The following is a 23,954-nucleotide window of genomic DNA, read 5'->3' as shown; positions in this document are numbered from 1 at the left end:
TCAAAAAGTCAGTAACTGAATACGACGCTGTCAAGTCTAGTTATATCTAAGTTGGCAAACTTGTACAATTTGTTTATGTTAAACCATCCTCCAACGACACTTTCTTTTGTTACGCATCTTTTAAAACTTTTAACAAGAGTATTCCGAACATATAACATCCTTGTTGATAATTAACCTTGAGGTAATGTAAAATGTGTGATAAGCTAGTTGTTTTATCCGTGATTTTCGAAGGATTAGGAAGTGAAAGAAAGTAATTTGGTTATTAAAATCTAATATGGAAAATACTCAGCTAAATTACTTTGATTGATGTAATTTTTTAATCATTCTGTCTGGAAAGCAGCCGTTTTTAGATCTGTAGATCATCAACAAAATCGTCGTTTTCGGGTAATTTCAATTAGGGAATAAAAAAAACATAAGGTAATTTTTTCGCTAACCTCAATATGTTAACAGTGCTAGAGTTATGTTCGTAACATCAGAAATGTAAACATCAATCACGACTTTGTATAACCTCAAATTATTTGGTCTAATTTTGTAACGATTAGAAGGTTATTTCCACAATGATGAAAATAGGTGTTCATAACATGGAGCGAAAGTGTGTTTTTCGTACTTAATCGTAAAACACGATTGCGTACCAAAAAGTGATTAAAACCACGATAGTACAAGAATGAAATGACAACCCAACTTCAAGTGTAATCTAACAAAGTAGATTATGGATAAAGATAATATACGTTAAAATGGTGTTTTTATTTCGTCGCTATGTTGGCCAATTCCAGAGTGTTTGTGGATTTCATGTTATAAGTCTAGAATATGTTCAACGCATATATTGACATATTGTATAGCCTCATCTTCGGCACACGATAATACAATGGTTATCTATTGTCAGACCCCAATTCAGATTCCGTAAGCTATCAGACGTCTTTAAGGAAGTTTAATCCATTGGAGTGCAAGCCCGGCTAGCTCAGTCGGTAGAGCATGAGACTCTTAATCTCAGGGTCGTGGGTTCGAGCCCCACGTTGGGCGGAAAAATTTTGCTATACTACTGTATTAGTTACCATTTGTATTATTACCATCTAGTGCTGATAGAGTGATAGTATTGATTATGGTTTTTTTTTATTAATCTGAAAGTAAACGTTTCAGACCTGTAGAAAACTTTTTCAAAAAACCATCCTATTTTTGACAATGGATTTATATGGAATGTAAAAAAATATGATGATACTTTTTGCTTTCTTATAAAATTTATGAATTTTTAATATATTTAGTTATAATCAGAAACTCTCCTTTTTATGGTTCATATTTAAACGAATCTCCCTCAAAATCACATAAATACAGTATATTGTTATCCATCGAATTTTCATACTAGACTACAATTACTTAAAGGTAATACAAGGTTTTTCACATCTTGAATTTCCTTATTCATGAAGTTTTTCGAGAAGTGAATAAAATTTGTGGAAGTGGAGTCAATCGTGAATGGTTATCAATATCTGTAATAAATATATGTATATATGTAATAAATAAAAAAAACAAATTTTTGAGAATGAACTCCAATCCGGATATGCTAAAATCATCGATTTAATTGTTTTCTATTATAGTGAGCTTTTACAATGTTGGCCTTACAGTAAAACTAGTCAGCAGTGTTTTCTAGTTGAAACTTGCTCCAAAAATGTAGATAACGCAACCTATTTGAAAAAATATATATGAAAATTTCATTTTAAAATATATAAAAATTACTACCATCAATACATTTTTCTAATCAATAAATATCTTTGTGTAATTGAAATTGTATACATACAGTTTTAATTTTAATTAAAAAATCTTCAGCTAACAAAGAAAAACTTTGAAGATCCTTTGAAACAATAATACGCTATTCACTGACAACTCGAAATAACACGGATTCAGATTAAAGTAAGCGTGAAAATATAATCCAGAGATCGCTAAACTGTTTGTGTCAACAGATCTGAGAGTAGAATAGAACTTTCAGTGAAACTTCAAACTCAGTTTGTCTTTCTTCCAAGCAAGTACTTGAGGGAAAATATTTGTTCTTAATTACACGATCTAAAAATGTACTCAAAGGTAAATTGGTGAGTCGGTGGCGTTATCGTCGCGGACTTCGGGCTCAAGGCAGTAGTGTCGTGGGTTCGGATCCTGGTCACTACCACAAACTTTTATCAGTACAGTTCACCTTCGTACTGTACCGGCTCGCCCCTTGCTTTGCTGGATACGTTCCACGCACAGATCTGTAGTCTATGTGGACGGGCAAACGCAAGGTTAAAAGAGGCCGCCAACCTCTTAAAAAAGTATGTTATGTATCGTGAGCTTTATGTATTATATTGTTTTTACTAAAAGAACATAATTATTAAAGAAAATTATTGAGCTATTAGGGACTGTTGCCTTAACTGAAAACCATCTATAATTGGTATGTCTTTTCATTTATGACTGGAGCAATTGACTACCAGGCTTAAAGATATAAATAAAAGGGTGTTGAAAAAAGGCGGGGACCTAATTTACGTACGCCTAGTAATTCCTCAGGTCAAAATAAAGAGAAAATCAAGAAGAACATTTTTCCAAAATCGCTTCGTTAACCAGATAGGCTATCCACTATTATGTATATTTTACATAAACATTTTTTCTTTGAGGTTTTTCAACCCATCTTTATAAAAGACCAGGTTCAGATGTATGTCAAATCATTTTTTTTTCAATTTTTCTATAATAAATCTCACATAAAGTCTTAAATTTTCAAACACCTTATATAGAGTAAAAAAAAGTTAACATAAAGAACGGCATTCTTTTACAGTAGCTGCCAAATTAAACAGTGACTAAATAATTTTAGCTAAACTGAAATCGAGTGACAAATTAAATCACAATGTATACCTGACATTGAATTAATGAATTTAAAATACGATTTTTTATGTTTATGTTACATAGCAGCCCTTAAGGATATATATGCACCAACCTGCGTTCTGCATATACAAGCTAATAATATTGCAGAGTATCCAAATTCAATTTGCTGGATACAAATCTCTGACGGAACTGTTGGAAGTCATCCATCGCTTTAATTTAATCTACTTTATTTCATGACAGTTACTTTTACAATTGGCTTACGTTTACTTGACTGACCAGTCAACTAAATAAACTAGGTTGAATATCAAGCTAATGAACTCTAAGAAATTAAAATGTTTCACTTTATCAGGTATCAGTAAAACTCCTCCTATATACCTCCATATTAAAGATAAATACAAGATTTCTGCAGGATGAACTCTCATCCATGTAAATCTTAATGTTAAGACCAGGTTCTATACATTATTTTATATACAGTACTTCTAATAAGTATTTACGTGGGAGCGAGCTGGTCTAGTAGTTAAAGCGCGGGATTTCAGTCCCTGAGGTCCCGGGCTAAAATCTTGCCAAATCACAAATGGATTTTATCTAAGTGATAATGCCGCAACCCCTAGGTCTAGCCTGAAGTAATGTGAAAAACAATTCCAGGCTCGTGCCTAGCGTCTCAGGACAACAACAAAAAACTATTTACGCATTGAACACTTATCTAGCTTCTAGGTTGTCTTAAACTCGTGATATTTCACTTACAACCATGGTTTAGTTCAGTACGTAATTTCGAGTCGTATCTATTGCATGTGTAAGGTCAACTTAAGCTGCACTGTTGCCAAGTTGCCAGACATCCAAGATGTTAAAACTTGGACACTTCACCGGAAGTACAACTGTGTAACTCTGTCTAAGTAGAAACCATTTGTGTCACGGCTGAAATGACACGACTCCATCAAAGTACTTAGAAAAACGTTTGAAATCACCTTCTATTAAAGTTTTATGGTAAAAAATCATTGTTCCTAGGTTATTTTATTTTATTTCTAAAAAATAACACGAAAGCAATGAGTCTGGGTGTTTTAAATTTAGTCGTTGATTGGGTTTGTTAAAATTTTCAAATATATTTTCTAGATAACATACGATCCTTTGTATTTTTAAGAGTACAATTAAAGCTTGTTTTATTTTCACTAAATAACCCAAACTCACGAGTATATAAACACTATTACCTTCAGTATCCAATAGTCAGTGCATTGAACGTTTAAGATGTATTTTCTCACGGTAAATTAAATTATAGGTTTAGCCACTAAATTAAAGTAGAAAGCATGCTGTATATTCGTGGTTAGTAATAAAATCCTCGACGAAATAAGAAGCTAAAGCTGCCAATATCTTAATTCTTTTTACTGCGGTTTCCTAGTAGTTATGATTTGCTTTACGCTGCAGCCTGTGTAACTGAATATGTAAAAAAATACAATAACAAGTTTATAATTTTAAAATTCTTTTTGGTTATGAAAAAAAGTAAAGTACCTAACTTCTTTTTCGTAGGAGACTGGTAGATTCTATCTCGACATCTTTAATCAACAATTCCATCATAGACTGAATCAATATCATCTCTTTGGGGACAATGTTTCTAAGAAATTTCTTTTTGGATTAGATGAAGTATAATAAGGGTTTTCAATATCTATCTCAATCTCTTTTGAGCGATAAATTGGGTAAGGAAAATGTTTGAAGTTGGCTTTGTTCAGATTCTGATTACCTCGAATATATTTATATTACATTCAACTTGTCATGTTATAAAACAGATCTTTTATTGAGAGAGAAAACATTCTATCTTTTCCCATGATTTCGATTCCATGCGAAATAGTTTCCTGGCCCATATGTCATTTTGGTATTGGGCTTTAAAAAGGTCGACGTTAGATAGTAACAAGACCAGGGCTTGGACCGTTCCCTTTAAAAACATGAAAATGCCACAGACGCAGAAACAAATAATAATAATAATAAAAAATAATAAATAACTAATCTAAAGAAGTATGGAAGATAATATGTTTAAAGTTTACTACAAAACATCCTAATGAATATTTATCTGTTAAACGGACTAATAAATTACACAAACTAAGCCGAAAGCGTAGCTAGAACCTTTGAAAATATAAATTAGATATTATCTCTGTCAAATATAAATTACCTTTATCAAGTGCTGAGGAAATGAAAGTTGGATGTATTTTACCATTCAAGTGAAAGGATTACAATAAATCGTTAACAGTTCATTCGATATCAAATTTAATTTATATTTTAAGCCTGGCATGTTTTACTAACCAATTAATTAAAATTTTCGCGAGAATACTACCTTACTCGTTATTTTAATACAATTGACGATATCGAATGTTTTGAGAAGGACGTATTTAATTTTTAAAAGTAAGCAGTTTGCTCTTGAGTAAATCATTTATTTAATTTCCCATTCAAATATGAAGAGGTACTTTTTTAAGAATGGACAATTACCATAAAAACAATGCGTTTGAAACAACTGTTTTAATTTTTATTCTTTAATTTTTTAAAGTGTCGTAAGATTTAAGTACAATAAGTATATAGCTAACTAAATTGTCTGGAACTAATTCATGGAGAAACAGAAAGGTTTATTAATAAAACCACCAATAACCATCTGTAGAATGTTCGGGTTATTATATTTTAATTGCACGAATTTATACTACAGTTTTTGTTTTACCTAGGACGTTAGGCACGAGCTCAGGATTGTTTTCCATATTAATTCAAGCTAGACCTAGGGGTTGTGGCATCATCACATAGATCAAATCCATTGGTGATGTGGTGGGATTTGAACCCGGGACCTCTGGAACCGAAGTCCCGCGCTCTAACCACTTTTTTATATTTATACTACAGTAAATATATCCCATTACTTTTGATATTTGAGTACTCTCACATCTATATCACATCATAAACCATGAACGTTAATTGGTCGTAACCCTCTTAAGAGGATTCGGTACAATAATCTTAGTATGAACAATGAACATGACCACCTGCTTAGTGTCGAGATTTAGAATTAATTTTCAAGGATAATCTTACCACAAGCCTCCTTATATAAACCGCCACAGGACTGTAACTTGGCTCTTTTGTAGATTAACGAGTTGGTTGTAAAATCTTCAGACATGAACGAAAATGTCTTAGAATGAATTATTTTAATAGTAGGAATAGGATTGAAATGTGTTTGCAGTAATGGAAAATAAAATAAATATCAAAATGAAATGACCCTATGGTAAATTAAATATTATAGCCCATTAGAGTTAAATTAATATGAAATTAAATATGAAATAATATTAATTGGAAATAAAGTGACGAATCCCCTATGACACAGAGTGTCTGGCAATAAAATAAAAATTCCTAACTTTATAAAAAAAAAATATTTTCGCTATTTAGAAAATATTTAGTAAAAATATTCATTTATCATTTAGCTCACCTATGACTCCTATGACACCTACGACTACGCATCTATTCGATCTTACAATGGTTTCATACTGAACACATAATCAGGGAATGATCCATACATAACATCAATAAACTGTTTACATTTGTAGGGCGTTTTATCAAGGAATGTTGTTGTAAATACAATATAATTAGTAGGCCTATTTATACCAACTTTTTGTTGATGTAGTCAAATACTTCTTTATTGTTGCAATGTAGATGTCTATTTGCAAAAAAGTAACCCAAACCACGTATTACGACGTTTAAATGATGCTGATCAATATACATTTAGTCCATAGTAAATATGTTTTCACCACACTATGATGTTTTTGGCTGTATTACATACGTTAATACTTATTTAGGAAATTAAAGTATAACTAGATTACCTTAAAAACCATCTTTTTGAAGGTATTTTGGCTGTTTGGATTAGTGGAAAGTGAATTTTATATCTTTGGTTATATCATACGACATCTATGGGCGAAATAACCTTGTATATATGTTATTTTACCAACTAAAAAAAATCTTACCTTCCCAATAGGGCATTTTTGTAAACTACTAATTGTCCACATGTATTGTAACAAATAGTTAAACCACACGCAATTTTAACCTAAAATAAGATAATTGGATAATATTCAGGAGATATTTACCACTCTTATTGTTAGTGTCTCGGACTTTTCGAAGGTTCGATCCTCGGTCTATAAATATTTTAGGTGTATTGGACCAACCTTCCTTGAAAGCTTTTTTGATTCCTTTTACAAAATGGCAGTGGTGTAGACACAAACACAAATATAAAGAAAGAATTTAGACCGCATAAACTTACTTAAGCACTTCAGGTGAAACAAAACAAACAAAATTCTAACTAAAATTCGGTATGCTCTCTAATACTCCAATTTCCATAACCATAGGTATTACAAACTGCAAAACGAAAGGCAAAATACATCTGGGTCCATTCCAAAGTGTCTATAAACTACTTAAACTATTTCTTCCACTTTGTCCCAAAAAACTTAATAATCCAATTAATAACTTCATAATTTATAAGAGTATATCCTAGCTCACAACCACAATTTCAGCTTATATTGTTATGACTATTTACAATAATATAAACACAGATACACTGGGAGTCGGCGACCTGTAAATGTGGGTTACTAGAGTTGGCGCTGGGACAGTGCTATTGTGGGACGGGGATTACGATATGTCCGTCTGTCTGTCTGTCTGTCTGTCACTGGCTAATGTATGGGAAGAGGTTTTGTTTTTGGCAGCTATCTTAGGATTTTCGAAACGGAATGATCAGATATGATTGAGACGGAATGAAAAAGAGCACAGTCTCGAAATCCAACACCAATAAGTTAGTATAGAAGGTTGTCGGATTGTCAAAGACGTTGGATTACCCAAAAAAATATTAACCATTTTACGACCCCAACTTCACTATAAAAATGTATTGTGTACTCCTCAATTGTTGGCGTGTTCAAATAAATTAGAAATAAAAAATATTTATTTAGCTGTAAACTACAGCTTTACTTCATAGTCCTGATTTTTCTATAATCTGTATTGCGAATGTCGCTAAGTCAGGTAGGCCTAAGTTATTCAATTGACGAGTCATAATTATCTGTTACTAGCAGAGTACCCGTCCTTCGTACGGGGTTGGCATATAAGTATAAAATGTTTATTGCAGTTATGCTTAAGCTTTCTGTTTGTAATGGGAAGGACACAGTTTGATAACATTTGCTTCTCTAAATTTAAGGTATATGTGTTACACATCTACCATTGCCATAATGTTCTACCACTAATAATAAATTATTAAAATTCGAAAAATATCACAAATTATTAATGAAATTAAAAACATAAACGAACTGTAATCAATCCTTAACATGAAAACATGGGGAACTACAGAGCCATTGGGGCGGAGCCCGAAAGGAGTTTTGAGATAAGAATGCCTATATGTTAATTGGGAATGTAAGCTATCATTATGCCAAATTTCAGCCCAATCCGTCCAGTAGTTAATGCGTGATTGAACTTCGAAAAAAACAAACACACAAACTTTCACATTTTATAATATTAGTAAGATTACTTATGCTATTTTCATTATTTATACATTTCCTTAAACATAGAAAATCCAATCACAATTTAAAACATCAAAATGGTTCATTTCTAAAAACGGTAATTACTGTATAAGCATGTGTATACCAGTGTCATTAGTTTATTATATTCCCGACATGGTATAGTGAAATTTTTACAACACAATACAAATAAATATTTGGTTGTATTACAAAATATCTTTCAATAACTTAGACATGTAAATCAAAGATTCGCGTTTTGCTGTACGATTCACTGTGTATAATATACAAATCCCCAAAACTTCTGATTGGAAATCACGTTCAGATACCTGATGCATACAGGATTTTCGTCGATGCTTTTGTGATGGAAATTGACACAACAAGAACAAAGAGATATCTGTACTAATGGATCTACAAACTACATGACTGCCCTTGTACAACAGGTAGTCTATTGTACACAGGGATGTTTCTGTGTTCTACTTCACAATTAGGGTACACAATGGTACATAGTCATTGACGAATGTGTCTTTTGTAAACAATCAATTACAGTAATTACTGGAAATTGGTTGATTTAATTGTTTCGAGCTTTACGTTGTATTTCTACTCTTAGGAAACAAAAGGCACTTCTATTTAAGTCACTTTTAGAGGGGCCTTAATTCAGTTATCTAAACCATAGGAGAAAATACCATATTCATTGTGATTTTGCAAGAGCAGTATTTTTGAATCATAGATCTGTAATTTTTAAACCGCAGATTAATTTTGATTGCGTTTAATCTGTTCTACAAACCAATAATGTTAGCGATAACAACCCGATAAATATTAGATAATTGTTATTAAAGTTGTGTTAGGTAATCGATAAAGTACCTGTTTTGTTGCAATAGTAAAGTGACGAGAAGACTAGATTATATTGTATTGCAGTTTTCTTCAGTATCAGTACCATCGAAATTGTTCTCAATTAAAACGAGCTTTAATGGACTAGCATTAAAAGAAGTAAAATTAGTTATTAAGGATGAAACAAAAGGTAAAAGTCCTTTTTGTTTTGGAAATAAAAAAAAAATTATTAAATAGATTTTTTGGAAATTTCTATTTGACCAACTTTAAAGAAACGCCAAGTCCTATAGCAGATTTTTTTAAACATCAATGATTATAACTAGCCAAAAGGAAATTTATTTCGGTTTTATAATTTTGTAGAGGAATAGAACTGTGTCTTCTTACTCTTAACACACAGTTTTTTTTTTTACCATGTGGTGAGACAGTTTTCTCCTTAGAAGATTAGGAAAGGACCTTAAAAAGACACTACAAAATTGTAACAAAAAATACATTTATTATCTACAAAACAGATAGACAGTACAGACACACAACTTTTAAATTCAATCAAACTTCATGTTTCTATGTTATAATTTTAATCAACACTAATCTTAAGACAATTATGAACTTTACAACCTTTGTAAATTCTGCATTAAACTAAAATATAATATAGTAAAAATAGTATACTATTGGATTGTACACGAAATACATTCATCTTTGAACTGTTTCTCGACATATTTTTCAGCATATTTAATCAGATTATTTTTATTTTAAATTATACCACACCATGTAATAACGCACTTTCATATCCCTCAGTAAAGAAAAAACATCAAACTATGTTTGTTCTGTACGAAGTTTAAATGCGATAACTAATTACTAAGAGTATTTATTTGTCAAAATGTATTTTATAAAAATAAATTCATATCAGTGAGATCTTGAGTTCGTTAGTCCAAGTGCTTTACAAGGGTTGCATTTCTTCTGTGACCTCCAGGCTGGCGGGTGTGACCTTGGGTTTGACCTCTGATAAGAAGGTCTTGTAGATAAGGGAAGCTATGGTGGAACCAGTCAGAGGCCCGACCCAGTACACCTGTAAAATTACAGTAAGTGATAATTGGGGGAAAGAAGCGTAGGGGAGGGGGGAGAATTGTGGGACAAAGTAGAAGTTTGTTAGGATTTGAACTAGCAAAAGTTATGGGTATTAGAGGTTTACTCAACGGTTAGGTAAAGATATTCTTTAAGGCACGAGTATAAAATTTTAAGGTACGTGACTTGGTGAGTGCCTTTAAATCTTCTACGAGTGTCGTTAGGGATAATTACGCCAGTTGCGTACACTACTTTACCTAAGATTTTTTTTATTTACTACAATCACTACTCATGACGCCTAAGAGAGGAAATGTTTTTGTTTATAACCTCTCATTGCCACTGATTTTTATGCATCGACTCACTTTCCCATTCACCCACTCATTGTTTAATCAATTAAATTGGCCTTAACAGCTGATAAGTTGACTTTTGAAGTATTACAATTTTACTTCTTTTCTCTCAACTCTTGAACCTTATTAAGACTTGTACTGTAAAGTAACAAAACAAAACTGTTGAGTAAATATTTACAATTAAGAACTGAATTGAAAAGGCTAGTTTTAAAAACGGCTCAATCACTCAATTAATAATCGTTTTATCAATCGATCGATGAATCGATGAATTAACGATACAGTACTTACATAAAATCCCGCTGGAGGTTTTTAGAAACACCGATTCATCGCCCTTGTAGTGTAATGTACTATTAAAATTATTATTCCTTCGTCTGTCTGTGCCACAGTTAAATACAGCTGTGCAGGTCTATATAATTTATTGGATACCGTGAGTCAGGCGCCCGCAGTAGCAGTGACGCAGCCCGCGCGACGTACAGGGAGATGGCATTTAAAATTTAAATCCCTCATGAGGGGGGGGGTTGAAGGAGAGGCAAGGTCATGGCGACCGCGGTATTTAATTTATCGCATCGTTATCTACAGGTATGCGCGCTATCGCTCTTATCTCCCATTCATTCTAATTCCTAGACATTTAAATACATAGCAATTTTCATTCTCTTGATTCCTTTTCTTACTTTAATTGCAGAGTGCGTAGCTTCTAGTACTTTTGTATCCTGTTCATGTTACACGTTTGCTATTGCGTATAGTAGAGATCATTCTAAAATTTAATTACAATTCGACTGAGTAATAAAAAGTATGATTAAAGGGAGAACGCATTGAAAAGTATGTCTGGTATTCGGTTTAGGTTGCAGTATAATTTGTTATTGTTGTCTGAAACGCAATTACTGTACTTGTACCTTTGAGAAACAGCTGAGATTCAGTTTGTTAAAAAAACAGCTGTGTTTTCTGAACTTAGAACTTCTGAATTAGAAATGTAAACTAACTAACCAAATCAAATTGACAAATACAGTACTTTTTCGTAGTCTTGGAGTTTAATGGCCAAAATCGATTACCTAAATCCAGTTTGCATCTGGAAACCTAGACGAGTGTTTTAATGTGTGATGTGGAAGTTAAATTTGAAAGCATGAAACTCTATCGTTTATAAAATTGCATTTGGTGTTTTAAATGTGTATGGTAACATGGAAAGATAAATAATCGCCATGAAATATCGTCATCGTTTATATTGTTTTATAAATAAAAGCACTGTTTATGTATTTACTACAAGTACCTTGTATAGAATGAATACAATTCTGTTAAAGGATTGGATCATGATTTAAATGTTACAAACCCAGTGGTCCGTGAAGTTTCCGGCGAGCAGAGCGGGTCCGAAACTTCTAGCAGGGTTCATACTGCCTCCTGAGTATTTAGCCTGTAAATACAAATATCATTGTTCATAAAAACTTTCATTAAATACATTACATGCATTGTAGCTTCAGTATCCAATAGTCAATGATTGTAGCTAAATAGCCATTGGTAGCTTTATATTCCTTGCTAGGTGGACCCGCGGGCTTTGCCCCGTTTAACTTCTTAATTTTCAAGATGATCTCGTTCACATGGCTCAATCACGTCCAGGTTGAAGTTCGTTCGCTACGCTCACTCACCTTTTTTTTGCAAATTAGCTCTTGTCATAAATTAAAAATACCCCCGCCGCAGCAAACCTGCAGACTAAGCGAATTTCCATTTGACTGATTGGATTTACACTGAAATGTCTACTTAAAAATATAACATTTATTCCCGATTTAAATAGAATTAGTTTAACAAGTACTTGGGTTTGCTGCATCAGGGAGGGTAAAACTGTTTTTTTTTTTGTAAAATGTTAATAGTTAGTAAGAAATAAAAACATTTTCCAAATTTGATCAAAATATGTTCATAAACAAGCAAACTACAACAGTTTACTCATTCTCCATAAGAATAACATGGGAATTTTAAATTTACAATTTTTTTGAATTTTCTCCGTAACCATTAGGCGCATAATAACGCTTCAATATACTAAATTATTTGTTTTTTGAAGCTCTACAAAATGGTTTGGAAATTAATTGCTAAATTTTATGTTTTTTGGGTCAAAATTGGGAAAAACCTATTTTTACCCCATAAAACCCCCCGTAAACACCCGTTCCCATGGTCCGATCATGCTGGATCGCGAACTCGTTCGAATAGACGTAGGTTTACACGTTTGTACCAAATTTCATCAAAATCGGATCATTTTTGCTCGAGTTATCGTGCTGACAGACACACACGAAAACAAAATCGGTCCCGCGTCCAGGTCTTACCATGAGTACTACGGTAATAGCTTATTCCCTATATGGGAAATTCGCTAAAAATAATAGTGCTGCACCCTGTTGGTAATCCTTGTAACTTTAATGCTATTGAACATCATAGAACAGAACCAACTTGTTTAATTGAAACAGCTGTTAAGCTATTATTTTCTCCATAAGGATAACATGGTAACTTTGGGAGCCTGAAGGGTGGACCCCAGAGGTCGGGGGGTAAAATCCTTTCTTAGTAAGCGTCTACTCCCCAAAAGGAAGATGCCTGCCAAGTTTCAGGTTTCTAGGTCTTATGGTTTCTGAGATTTCGTGATGAGTGAGTGAATGAGTCAGTGGTATTTGAGCTTTATATACAGATTAGCATCATCACTAGTAATATTTCAATACGTCAGTAGAATCTGTTTAAGAACTTATATAACTGCTTGGATGGTACTCTAGCTTGGAGTGCCGAGTTTTTTTTTTTTTTTTTGAATAAGTCTCAAATGCATTTGTAATCACATTTTACAACAAACGTTTGGTTCAAGTTGAAAATATTATTCATTGTTAAAACGTCTCTTCGTTTTACAAGGAAGTAACTGAAGTACCTATTATTCCGGCCGTTACAATCAGAGAATCTGATATTTACACAACTGGTTTTTAAAGAAACCAACCCTAAACGTTTTACTTTAAACATTTAAAATAGTTAACAACTGTATTCTTTCGGGAAATATACCTTTGTAAAGAAGGTAGCTTTTTAACTCCTAAAAATTATTTCGATTATTGGTGAAATTTAATCGTTTTAGAATGTGTTTACTGTTTAATATATCAAATTTGGTTATAATGAATAAAAAAACATTGTGCTTGATGTAATCTCTACACAGATGAAATGCGTAATACACAGACCCATACGTGAACAGTATGGAACTGACACCATAGACAAAAAGAATTAAATATATACTGTCAGCCGTGCTGCGGTTACCATGGTTATCGGGTTCTGGCGCACGCCGCTGGGAGCGCCGTGTAGTTACGTAGCGCGTACACTGTTTTTGGATGACGTCATGCTTTTTCCGCGTGTGTTGAGCTCTAACGGATCACGACATTCACTTCTTTTATCCTAGAGGGCATTTGGACATTATCCATCCTGCTTTGAGCAAAGCACTACATAAACAGTGGAGGCTACTCCCTTCAACAACCAAGGCAAAAATGTGGTTCGGATTCCACAATAAACTGTAGGTCCTTTAGTTGCCATTAGCTGTATGGGCTATCAATTAACAGCTGTGTCTAAGGAATATGTCAGCCTTAGTCACTAACAAGACTACAAGATCGTGCCACTCATCCTACACTCATCTCCATTCATACTTGGCTTAAAATACCTACTTTGTATGGTCGCCATTTAATAAGAAAGTATAAAACATTCCCTCCAAATACCACCACAGTAACTGCAGTAATGGACCTACGGAAGTTTTATGAACGACATGATACTGGTTCGTTTTCCAATGATACCACTCTCAATTCCAATGCCTGAAGCATCATAATAATTGTATACAGCTAAATTCGGACATAACACACAAATTGAAACAAATCACTCACCCCAGGCAGGACCAAGGCGATGATGACCAGTCCAAACTTGACAGGCAGAGAGTCATGTTTATCCTGACAGCGAGGGTCCCAAGCAGCGTTGACTGCCCAGACCAGGATACCGGTACACATTGCCTCCGCTAGGAGCGCTGCCGACGTGCCTACAGCGGGGGTGGGGGTGGTCACGCAGAAACTACCCTCCGTGCAGTACCAGGGCGAGATCATCTGTGGGTATAAGGGTTAGTTAACTACGTGTTAGTCCTGTTATAGGAGAACAAGCTAGAGTCCGGATCCGTTTTACCATATGAAAAATAAATAAATATAGATTGTCAGATGTGCTGCGGTTACCATAGGTTGTGGCGCACACCGATGGGATCGCCATCTAGTTACGGCGTACGCGCTACGTAGCTACAAGGCGCTCCCAGCGGTGTGCGCCAGAACCTATGGTAACCATGGTAACCGCAGCACGGCTGATAGTCTATATACAATTATTTTTGTCAATGGTTTTACACACAACTTCAGGTTAGGGTAAGAGAAACACCTTATCACATATAAAAATTTCTTATTGGTGGGATTCGAACCCGAGAGCTTGGGGAGCGAGATTCTAAATTTACCACAGTAACTAGTTCGCCCCAAAGCTATTCACTATGTTTTGAGTGATTTCCGGAAAAGTTGTTCAGTCTACGGACCTTTTTTCATACGATACATGGTTTAAACCGATACACAAAGTAGTCTTGTTCAAGAGTCTAATTTTCACTTCGCATTTTTTATTATTTTGGAACCCCCTTTATTAGAGTATGCTTTCAACAAGGGTGTTTGACATCCTATAAACTATTCTACTCAAATGTGGTGAGTTTTATTATATTTTTATTTTATTTGAAGATTACGCATTTTTTCAGTCAATATAAATGCAGCTTAAAATAGTTCTATCGGATAAAAATTTCAATTGAATTAAATTTCACACATTTTTTGAGTTCCATTCGTATCACAGCCCCTTACTAAATCAAGTGTTCTGAGTTTTAAAATCAAGTGGTAAAATAACTGTTAGATATTAATTCAAAATCGTGGTTTTTCTAACATATACACTAGTGGAAGAAGATATAAACTAAACACCCTCACGTTATAGTGCGATCTAAAAGCAACTGTATCGCACTACGCGGGATTGCAGGATGTGAACCTTTTATTGGGGTGTAAACTGGAAGTTTTCCTCCAAGTGGTGTCAAAATAGCAATACGGTTTTATGAGGTGACTCTATTTGCTCTGAGATACACCTTACGATGCTTTTTAGAACCGATTGTAAACGCAGATTGAGAATTGGTCAGCTAAAAGTATACTAATCTAATTATTAATGTAAGATTTTGGTAATTGTGTGTTATGGGTAAAATATTATTGGTTACAGGTTGGTAGAAAACTATAAAACTGGTGATGTAATTGTGAAATAAGTGTTTAAACTGCTACCAAAATAGGATAGGGTTACCAATGATCATGTGATTTCACATATATGTTTTGTGATAAAGATAATCATCACAAAAAAGGTTTCGGAATTTTCCTTGAATGCTTGTTCTTCTGTGTATCAATAGTAAAACTATTTTTAAAAATTGGGTCTTTTTTGCAAACTAATAGAGGGCGTAACATAATCTACCTACAAGCTGTAACTGCAGTTAAGGATGGTTTGATTGGTAATTAATATTTTATCTTGCAATTAACCTCGTCCATGCTAATTTTTTCTTCCAATTAGGTAGGTTTTCTTTGTATTATGAAAAGTAATCGTCTTCAAGTGCAAGCAATGTGGTAAAATATCAGTGATATTTAGGCTGATCTTCTCAGTTTATATCTTGTTTTAAATTAAGCTCGATTCGTTGAAGTATTCTCTTCCCCTTACATCGTCATATAACAATTTTCCAATTATATGGTTTATTAACTCATGGAGCATTTTAAAAAAACTGTACATAGATTTTTTTACAATCTTTAGTTGAAACGTTAAAACCCCTCAAGGGTCAACCAAAGTTTTAAAGAAATTCGATGGAAAACATAATAACATATAGATATACACATGATTTTATGATCGCATGATTTTACCCATCGTTTTATCGTAATTTATGTTGGATCATTAACATACCTTGACTGCAGCTGTTCCCAAAGTCGCTCCCAAACATTGGCTGATCACGTAAAGGAAGAATCTGGGTAAAGATAAATTACCGAATATAACAGCTGATAGAGAAACAGCTGGGTTGACGTGGCATCCTGAGACATGGCCGAACACCTGTGAAATTGTAGACAGTCAATTATTACTATAATAATGATAAATAAATCTCAATGCTAGTTTAGGTGAAACAAAAAAATAGTTGTATGTAGAAACACACCCCTATATGGATCAACTAAAGTTGGGTTTGAAATAGGTTTTTGGGTACAATAAATTTAGCAGTATGACAAATTTTCTGTGCATTTTGGCTATTTTAATAATTCTCAAATTATTATTCCAAACATAATGATGTATTTTGAAACCACTACTTGTCCTATGGTATTATAATAATATCGGAAACAGTACTGTAAAATGTTCTAAAAAAATCAGTCAAAACACTGAAGCGTTTTGTGTATTTTGTTCAAGTGAAACTTATCGAGATTTAGGTAGGCTTCGAACCACCACCTTGTCATATAGCTCAAATCCATTAGTGTTCTCCAGTATTTGAACCCATGTCCCTAGGCAGAAATGACGAGCTTTAGAACGTCGAGTCATATTCAAAATGTCATCAAATGGTAAAATTTAACAATTAATTAATATATTGCTAATAAAATATACAATGATACACTACCAAAACAATTTAAATTGGAAGTTAACTTGATGATTAAACTCTGGACGAGGCTTCACATCACTGGCCCTTCTGCAATTTTATCAATGAGCCACTCTTTTAATTAAATCTACCAGGACCGGCTTCTTTCAAAAGTAATTTGTCAGTGACAAATCGCCTATTTATTTAGGGAGGCTAATTCATTTTACAAGTATCTGGTAGATTGTATTTAGTTTTCTTTTAGAAAGGCTTTGAACGAGAAAGTCATACAAGAATCTAATCTACACAGCATTGTTGAGTATCAATATTTCTTATCACCACCTAGGAAGATCAAATCAAATCAAATCAAAATCCTTTATTTCGTATAAAATAGACAATATTTACAAAATGTAATACATGCAATAGAAATAGGTTTTAAATGTATAACTAAAATAAACGAAATTAATCCCACATGGGATAACCCGTGCGTGGGAGTGAGTCGTATGATGTTTGATTAGAAAGAATTAAAAGGTTTGATAACAAAAAACAGGTACTTCTAATAATTAAAGTGCGGGCAAGACTCCAAAGCGCCAGCGGAGTCATGACATAGTAGATTAGGCCCACTATGTACTTTTAATCTACCATGTAGATAACAACTATCAGTGTCATGATGACCTACCCCATCCCTAACCAACCCGATCACCCCCCCCCACCCTCCCCCCACATACACACACACACACCAACACACTACCACACACTGATACACTCAGCTGTCCTCGGTTCCAACACCAACAAGCGGCTGGTAGCCCTAGGGTACTAGGGCCGTCAATGCTCTGTCCCTGTGGCACAGAATCGAGAACATATATTTGAAGTGTGACAGATGTTTGAAGTGTGTTGACAAATTGATAGTTTAGATTATCAAGATAATTAAAGACTCTGCAGTAAGCCAAGTTCAAGCATCACTGTAAGACACAATTGGCAAAGACTCTCAGGGTCAAGGAAGTAGTATGTAGTTGGCAAGACAAAGCTTACATACCAATGTCATCACCTACACCACAGGATCCATACAAACTTACATTGCAACATCTATTCATTAACCATTCCACCGTATGGAGTAAGAGTAATTTACTATCTCTCCCAAAGGTGTCATTCAATTGATTGTTAAAAAGGAATAGTAAGCTTAAATATTTGCGACTTAGTTTTTTAAAGCGACTTACAAACAAAAGCTAGGTTAGGCAAATTCTTCAAAGCTTAACAATAATATGCAAGCGCACAGCTGATTTCTAGCGTTGAACGTCGTTGGCTCCATAGAGGTATATTTTTAAGTTAAGCACTCAATGTTATTTAAATGGGTTTCATTACCTCACCGAGTGAGTTTTTTTTTTACTTTCCATCACTCGGGAAATAAAGAAGCTGTATACATCACGCTTGGGATAGGGAAGTTTAACATGGCGGGTTTGGTAAAATATTTTACACAACTATGTGGTAGGTTTATTTACGTCATTGATTATGGAAATAAAGAACGATTCTATAACCTTAAGTTATGAAAATTATGTTATTGATACATTTTTATGTAAACAGTAGGACAATTACAATGTAGGTCATACTTTTTTGTATAAATTTGGTTGCTTTTTGTTTAAAAATTCAAACTGCTTTAAAATTGTTTGGTGGTATAGTACTCATATCAAATTGTATTATTGTTATTAATTGTTAAGCTTATATTGATTTGTTTTGTTGTTACTGTTATGTTTTTTTCACTCGTTTTGTTGCTTGCCGCTGTCATTTGTGCCATCTTGTTCGCGTTTCTCATTTTTATTTATTATTAACTGATTCATTTTTTCACTCAACATTATTGTATAAATAGTTTTAAGCAATCAATATCGGTCCAATCTTATCATATTTAAACACATCATATACTGACCAGTATAACCTATCCGTTTATAAAAATCCTTTATACAATTCCTTATATGTGCATTTACTAACCATAACGACGAGGGCAATTCCGCAAGCGAATGTTAGTGCGATGTTGAGATGACTCAAGTGAGACTCTGTCCCTTCTATGTTGCCGATGAGACTGCTGCAACCGAGGCCGACGAATGTGGCTGTGCCGAGCATCTCGGCCACGCAGAGGTTCAGCAGGTTGCGGGCCTTGGCGGAGTCCAGGGGACTGAAGTCGTCACCTCGCAGTCTGGACCATACATCTGAAACACACCGAGAGGTTTACAAATGTGGCTGTGCCGAGCATCTCGGCCACGCAGAGGTTCAGCAGGTTGCGGGCCTTGGCGGAGTCCAGGGGACTGAAGTCGTCACCTCGCAGTCTGGACCATACATCTGAAACACACCGAGAGGTTTACAAATGTGGCTGTGCCGAGCATCTCGGCCACGCAGAGGTTCAGCAGGTTGCGGGCCTTGGCGGAGTCCAGGGGACTGAAGTCGTCACCTCGCAGTCTGGACCATACATCTGAAACATACCGAGAGGTTTACAAATGTGGCTGTGCCGAGCATCTCGGCCACGCAGAGGTTCAGCAGGTTGCGGGCCTTGGCGGAGTCCAGGGGACTGAAGTCGTCACCTCGCAGTCTGGACCATACATCTGAAACATACCGAGAGGTTTACAAATGTGGCTGTGCCGAGCATCTCGGCCACGCAGAGGTTCAGCAGGTTGCGGGCCTTGGCGGAGTCCAGGGGACTGAAGTCGTCCCCTCGCAGTCGGGACCATACATCTGAAACATACCGAGACGTTTACAAATGTGGCTGTGCCGAGCATCTCGGCCACGCAGAGGTTCAGCAGGTTGCGGGCCTTGGCGGAGTCCAGGGGACTGAAGTCGTCACCTCGCAGTCTGGACCATACATCTGAAACACACCGAGAGGTTTACAAATGTGGCTGTGCCGAGCATCTCCGCCACGCAGAGGTTCAGCAGGTTGCGGGCCTTGGCGGAGTCCAGGGGACTGAAGTCGTCACCTCGCAGTCTGGACCATACATCTGAAACACACCGAGAGGTTTACAAATGTGGCTGTGCCGAGCATCTCCGCCACGCAGAGGTTCAGCAGGTTGCGAGCCTTGGCGGAGTCCAGGGGACTGAAGTCGTCCCCTCGCAGTCGGGACCATACATCTGAAACACACCGAGAGGTTTACAAATGTGGCTGTGCCGAGCATCTCGGCCACGCAGAGGTTCAGCAGGTTGCGAGCCTTGGCAGAGTCCAGGGGACTGAAGTCGTCCCCTCGCAGTCGGGACCATACATCTGAAACACACCGAGAGGTTTACAAATGTGGCTGTGCCGAGCATCTCGGCCACGCAGAGGTTCAACAGGTTGCGAGCCTTGGCGGAGTCCAGGGGACTGAAGTCGTCCCCTCGCAGTCGGGACCATACATCTGAAACGCACCGAGAGGTTTACAAATGTGGCTGTGCCGAGCATCTCGGCCACGCAGAGGTTCAGCAGGTTGCGAGCCTTGGCCGAGTCCAGGGGACTGAAGTCGTCACCTCGCAGTCTGGACCATACATCTGAAACACACCGAGAGGTTTACAAATGTGGCTGTGCCGAGAATCTCCGCCACGCAGAGGTTCAGCAGGTTGCGAGCCTTGGCGGAGTCCAGGGGACTGAAGTCGTCACCTCGCAGTCTGGACCATACATCTGAAACACACCGAGAGGTTTACAAATGTGGCTGTGCCGAGCATCTCGGCCACGCAGAGGTTCAGCAGGTTGCGAGCCTTGGCGGAGTCCAGGGGACTGAAGTCGTCCCCTCGCAGTCTGGACCATACATCTGAAACACACCGAGAGGTTTACAAATGTGGCTGTGCCGAGCATCTCGGCCACGCAGAGGTTCAGCAGGTTGCGAGCCTTGGCCGAGTCCAGGGGACTGAAGTCGTCCCCTCGCAGTCTGGACCATACATCTGAAACACACCGAGAGGTTTACAAATGTGGCTGTGCCGAGCATCTCGGCCACGCAGAGGTTCAGCAGGTTGCGAGCCTTGGCCGAGTCCAGGGGACTGAAGTCGTCCCCTCGCAGTCTGGACCATACATCTGAAACACACCGAGAGGTTTACAAATGTGGCTGTGCCGAGCATCTCCGCCACGCAGAGGTTCAACAGGTTGCGAGCCTTGGCCGAGTCCAGGGGACTGAAGTCGTCCCCTTGCAGTCTGGACCATACATCTGAAACACACCGAGAGGTTTACAAATGTGGCTGTACCGAGCATCTCCGCCACGCAGAGGTTCAGCAGGTTGCGAGCCTTGGCCGAGTCCAGGGGACTGAAGTCGTCCCCTCGCAGTCTGGACCATACATCTGAAACACACCGAGAGGTTTACAAACGTGGCTGTGCCGAGCATCTCCGCCACGCAGAGGTTCAGCAGGTTGCGAGCCTTGGCGGAGTCCAGGGGACTGAAGTCGTCACCTCGCAGTCTGGACCATACATCTGAAACACACCGAGAGGTTTACAAATGTGGCTGTGCCAAACATCTCCGCCACGCAGAGGTTCAACAGGTTGCGAGCCTTGGCGGAGTCCAGGGGACTGAAGTCGTCACCTCGCAGTCTGGACTATACATCTGAAACAACCGAGAGGTTTACAAACGTGGCTGTGCCGAGCATCTCGGCCACGCAGAGGTTCAGCAGGTTGCGAGCCTTGGCGGAGTCCAGGGGACTGAAGTCGTCCCCTCGCAGTCGGGACCATACATCTGAAACATACCGAGAGGTTTACAAATGTGGCTGTGCCGAGCATCTCGGCCACGCAGAGGTTCAGCAGGTTGCGAGCCTTGGCGGAGTCCAGGGGACTGAAGTCGTCCCCTCGCAGTCTGGACCATACATCTGGAACAACCCGAGAGGTTTACAAATGTGGCTGTGCCGAGCATCTCCGCCACGCAGAGGTTCAGCAGGTTGCGAGCCTTGGCGGAGTCCAGGGGACTGAAGTCGTCACCTCGCAGTCTGGACCATACATCTGAAACAACCGAGAGGTTTACAAACGTGGCTGTGCCGAGCATCTCGGCCACGCAGAGGTTCAGCAGGTTGCGAGCCTTGGCGGAGTCCAGGGGACTGAAGTCGTCACCTCGCAGTCTGGACCATACATCTGAAACAACCGAGAGGTTTACAAATGTGGCTGTGCCGAGCATCTCCGCCACGCAGAGGTTCAGCAGGTTGCGAGCCTTGGCGGAGTCCAGGGGACTGAAGTCGTCCCCTCGCAGTCTGGACCATACATCTGGAACAACCCGAGAGGTTTACAAATGTGGCTGTGCCGAGCATCTCGGCCACGCAGAGGTTCAGCAGGTTGCGAGCCTTGGCCGAGTCCAGGGGACTGAAGTCGTCACCTCGCAGTCTGGACCATACATCTGAAACACACCGAGAGGTTTACAAATGTGGCTGTGCCAAACATCTCCGCCACGCAGAGGTTCAACAGGTTGCGAGCCTTGGCGGAGTCCAGGGGACTGAAGTCGTCACCTCGCAGTCTGGACTATACATCTGAAACAACCGAGAGGTTTACAAACGTGGCTGTGCCGAGCATCTCGGCCACGCAGAGGTTCAGCAGGTTGCGAGCCTTGGCGGAGTCCAGGGGACTGAAGTCGTCCCCTCGCAGTCGGGACCATGCATCTGAAACACACCGAGAGGTTTACAAATGTGGCTGTGCCGAGCATCTCGGCCACGCAGAGGTTCAGCAGGTTGCGGGCCTTGGCGGAGTCCAGGGGGCTGAAGTCGTCCCCTCGCAGTCTGGACCATACATCTGGAACAACCCGAGAGGTTTACAAATGTGGCTGTGCCGAGCATCTCCGCCACGCAGAGGTTCAACAGGTTGCGAGCCTTGGCGGAGTCCAGGGGACTGAAGTCGTCACCTCGCAGTCTGGACCATACATCTGAAACAACCGAGAGGTTTACAAACGTGGCTGTGCCGAGCATCTCGGCCACGCAGAGGTTCAGCAGGTTGCGAGCCTTGGCGGAGTCCAGGGGACTGAAGTCGTCCCCTCGCAGTCGGGACCATACATCTGAAACATACCGAGAGGTTTACAAATGTGGCTGTGCCGAGCATCTCGGCCACGCAGAGGTTCAGCAGGTTGCGAGCCTTGGCGGAGTCCAGGGGACTGAAGTCGTCCCCTCGCAGTCGGGACCATACATCTGAAACATACCGAGAGGTTTACAAATGTGGCTGTGCCGAGCATCTCGGCCACGCAGAGGTTCAGCAGGTTGCGAGCCTTGGCGGAGTCCAGGGGACTGAAGTCGTCCCCTCGCAGTCGGGACCATACATCTGAAACATACCGAGAGGTTTACAAATGTGGTTGTGCCGAGCATCTCGGCCACGCAGAGGTTCAGCAGGTTGCGGGCCTTGGCGGAGTCCAGGGGGCTGAAGTCGTCCCCTCGCAGTCTGGACCATACATCTGGAACAACCCGAGAGGTTTACAAATGTGGCTGTGCCGAGCATCTCCGCCACGCAGAGGTTCAGCAGGTTGCGAGCCTTGGCGGAGTCCAGGGGACTGAAGTCGTCACCTCGCAGTCTGGACCATACATCTGAAACAACCGAGAGGTTTACAAACGTGGCTGTGCCGAGCATCTCGGCCACGCAGAGGTTCAGCAGGTTGCGAGCCTTGGCGGAGTCCAGGGGACTGAAGTCGTCACCTCGCAGTCTGGACCATACATCTGAAACAACCGAGAGGTTTACAAATGTGGCTGTGCCGAGCATCTCCGCCACGCAGAGGTTCAGCAGGTTGCGAGCCTTGGCGGAGTCCAGGGGACTGAAGTCGTCCCCTCGCAGTCTGGACCATACATCTGGAA

General features: G+C 38.5%; 1 non-coding gene across 1 annotated transcript; it reads left to right on the top strand.

Annotated features, from left to right (window-relative positions):
* The first annotated feature begins 947 nt into the window (after nt 1–947).
* Nucleotides 948–1,020, top strand: Trnak-cuu (transfer RNA lysine (anticodon CUU)). The gene has a single exon. It is a non-coding gene; the product is annotated as a tRNA-Lys (tRNA).
* Nucleotides 1,021–23,954: the final 22,934 nt, after the last annotated feature.

This window comes from Macrosteles quadrilineatus, unplaced genomic scaffold (assembly GCF_028750875.1).
Source record: "Macrosteles quadrilineatus isolate MER2022 unplaced genomic scaffold, UCM_ALF_1.0 Scaffold_4__1_contigs__length_99947679, whole genome shotgun sequence".
NCBI classification, from domain to species: domain Eukaryota; kingdom Metazoa; phylum Arthropoda; class Insecta; order Hemiptera; family Cicadellidae; genus Macrosteles; species Macrosteles quadrilineatus.
Note: the sequence above shows the minus strand (reverse complement) of the source record. Positions and strands in the feature narration are given on the sequence as shown.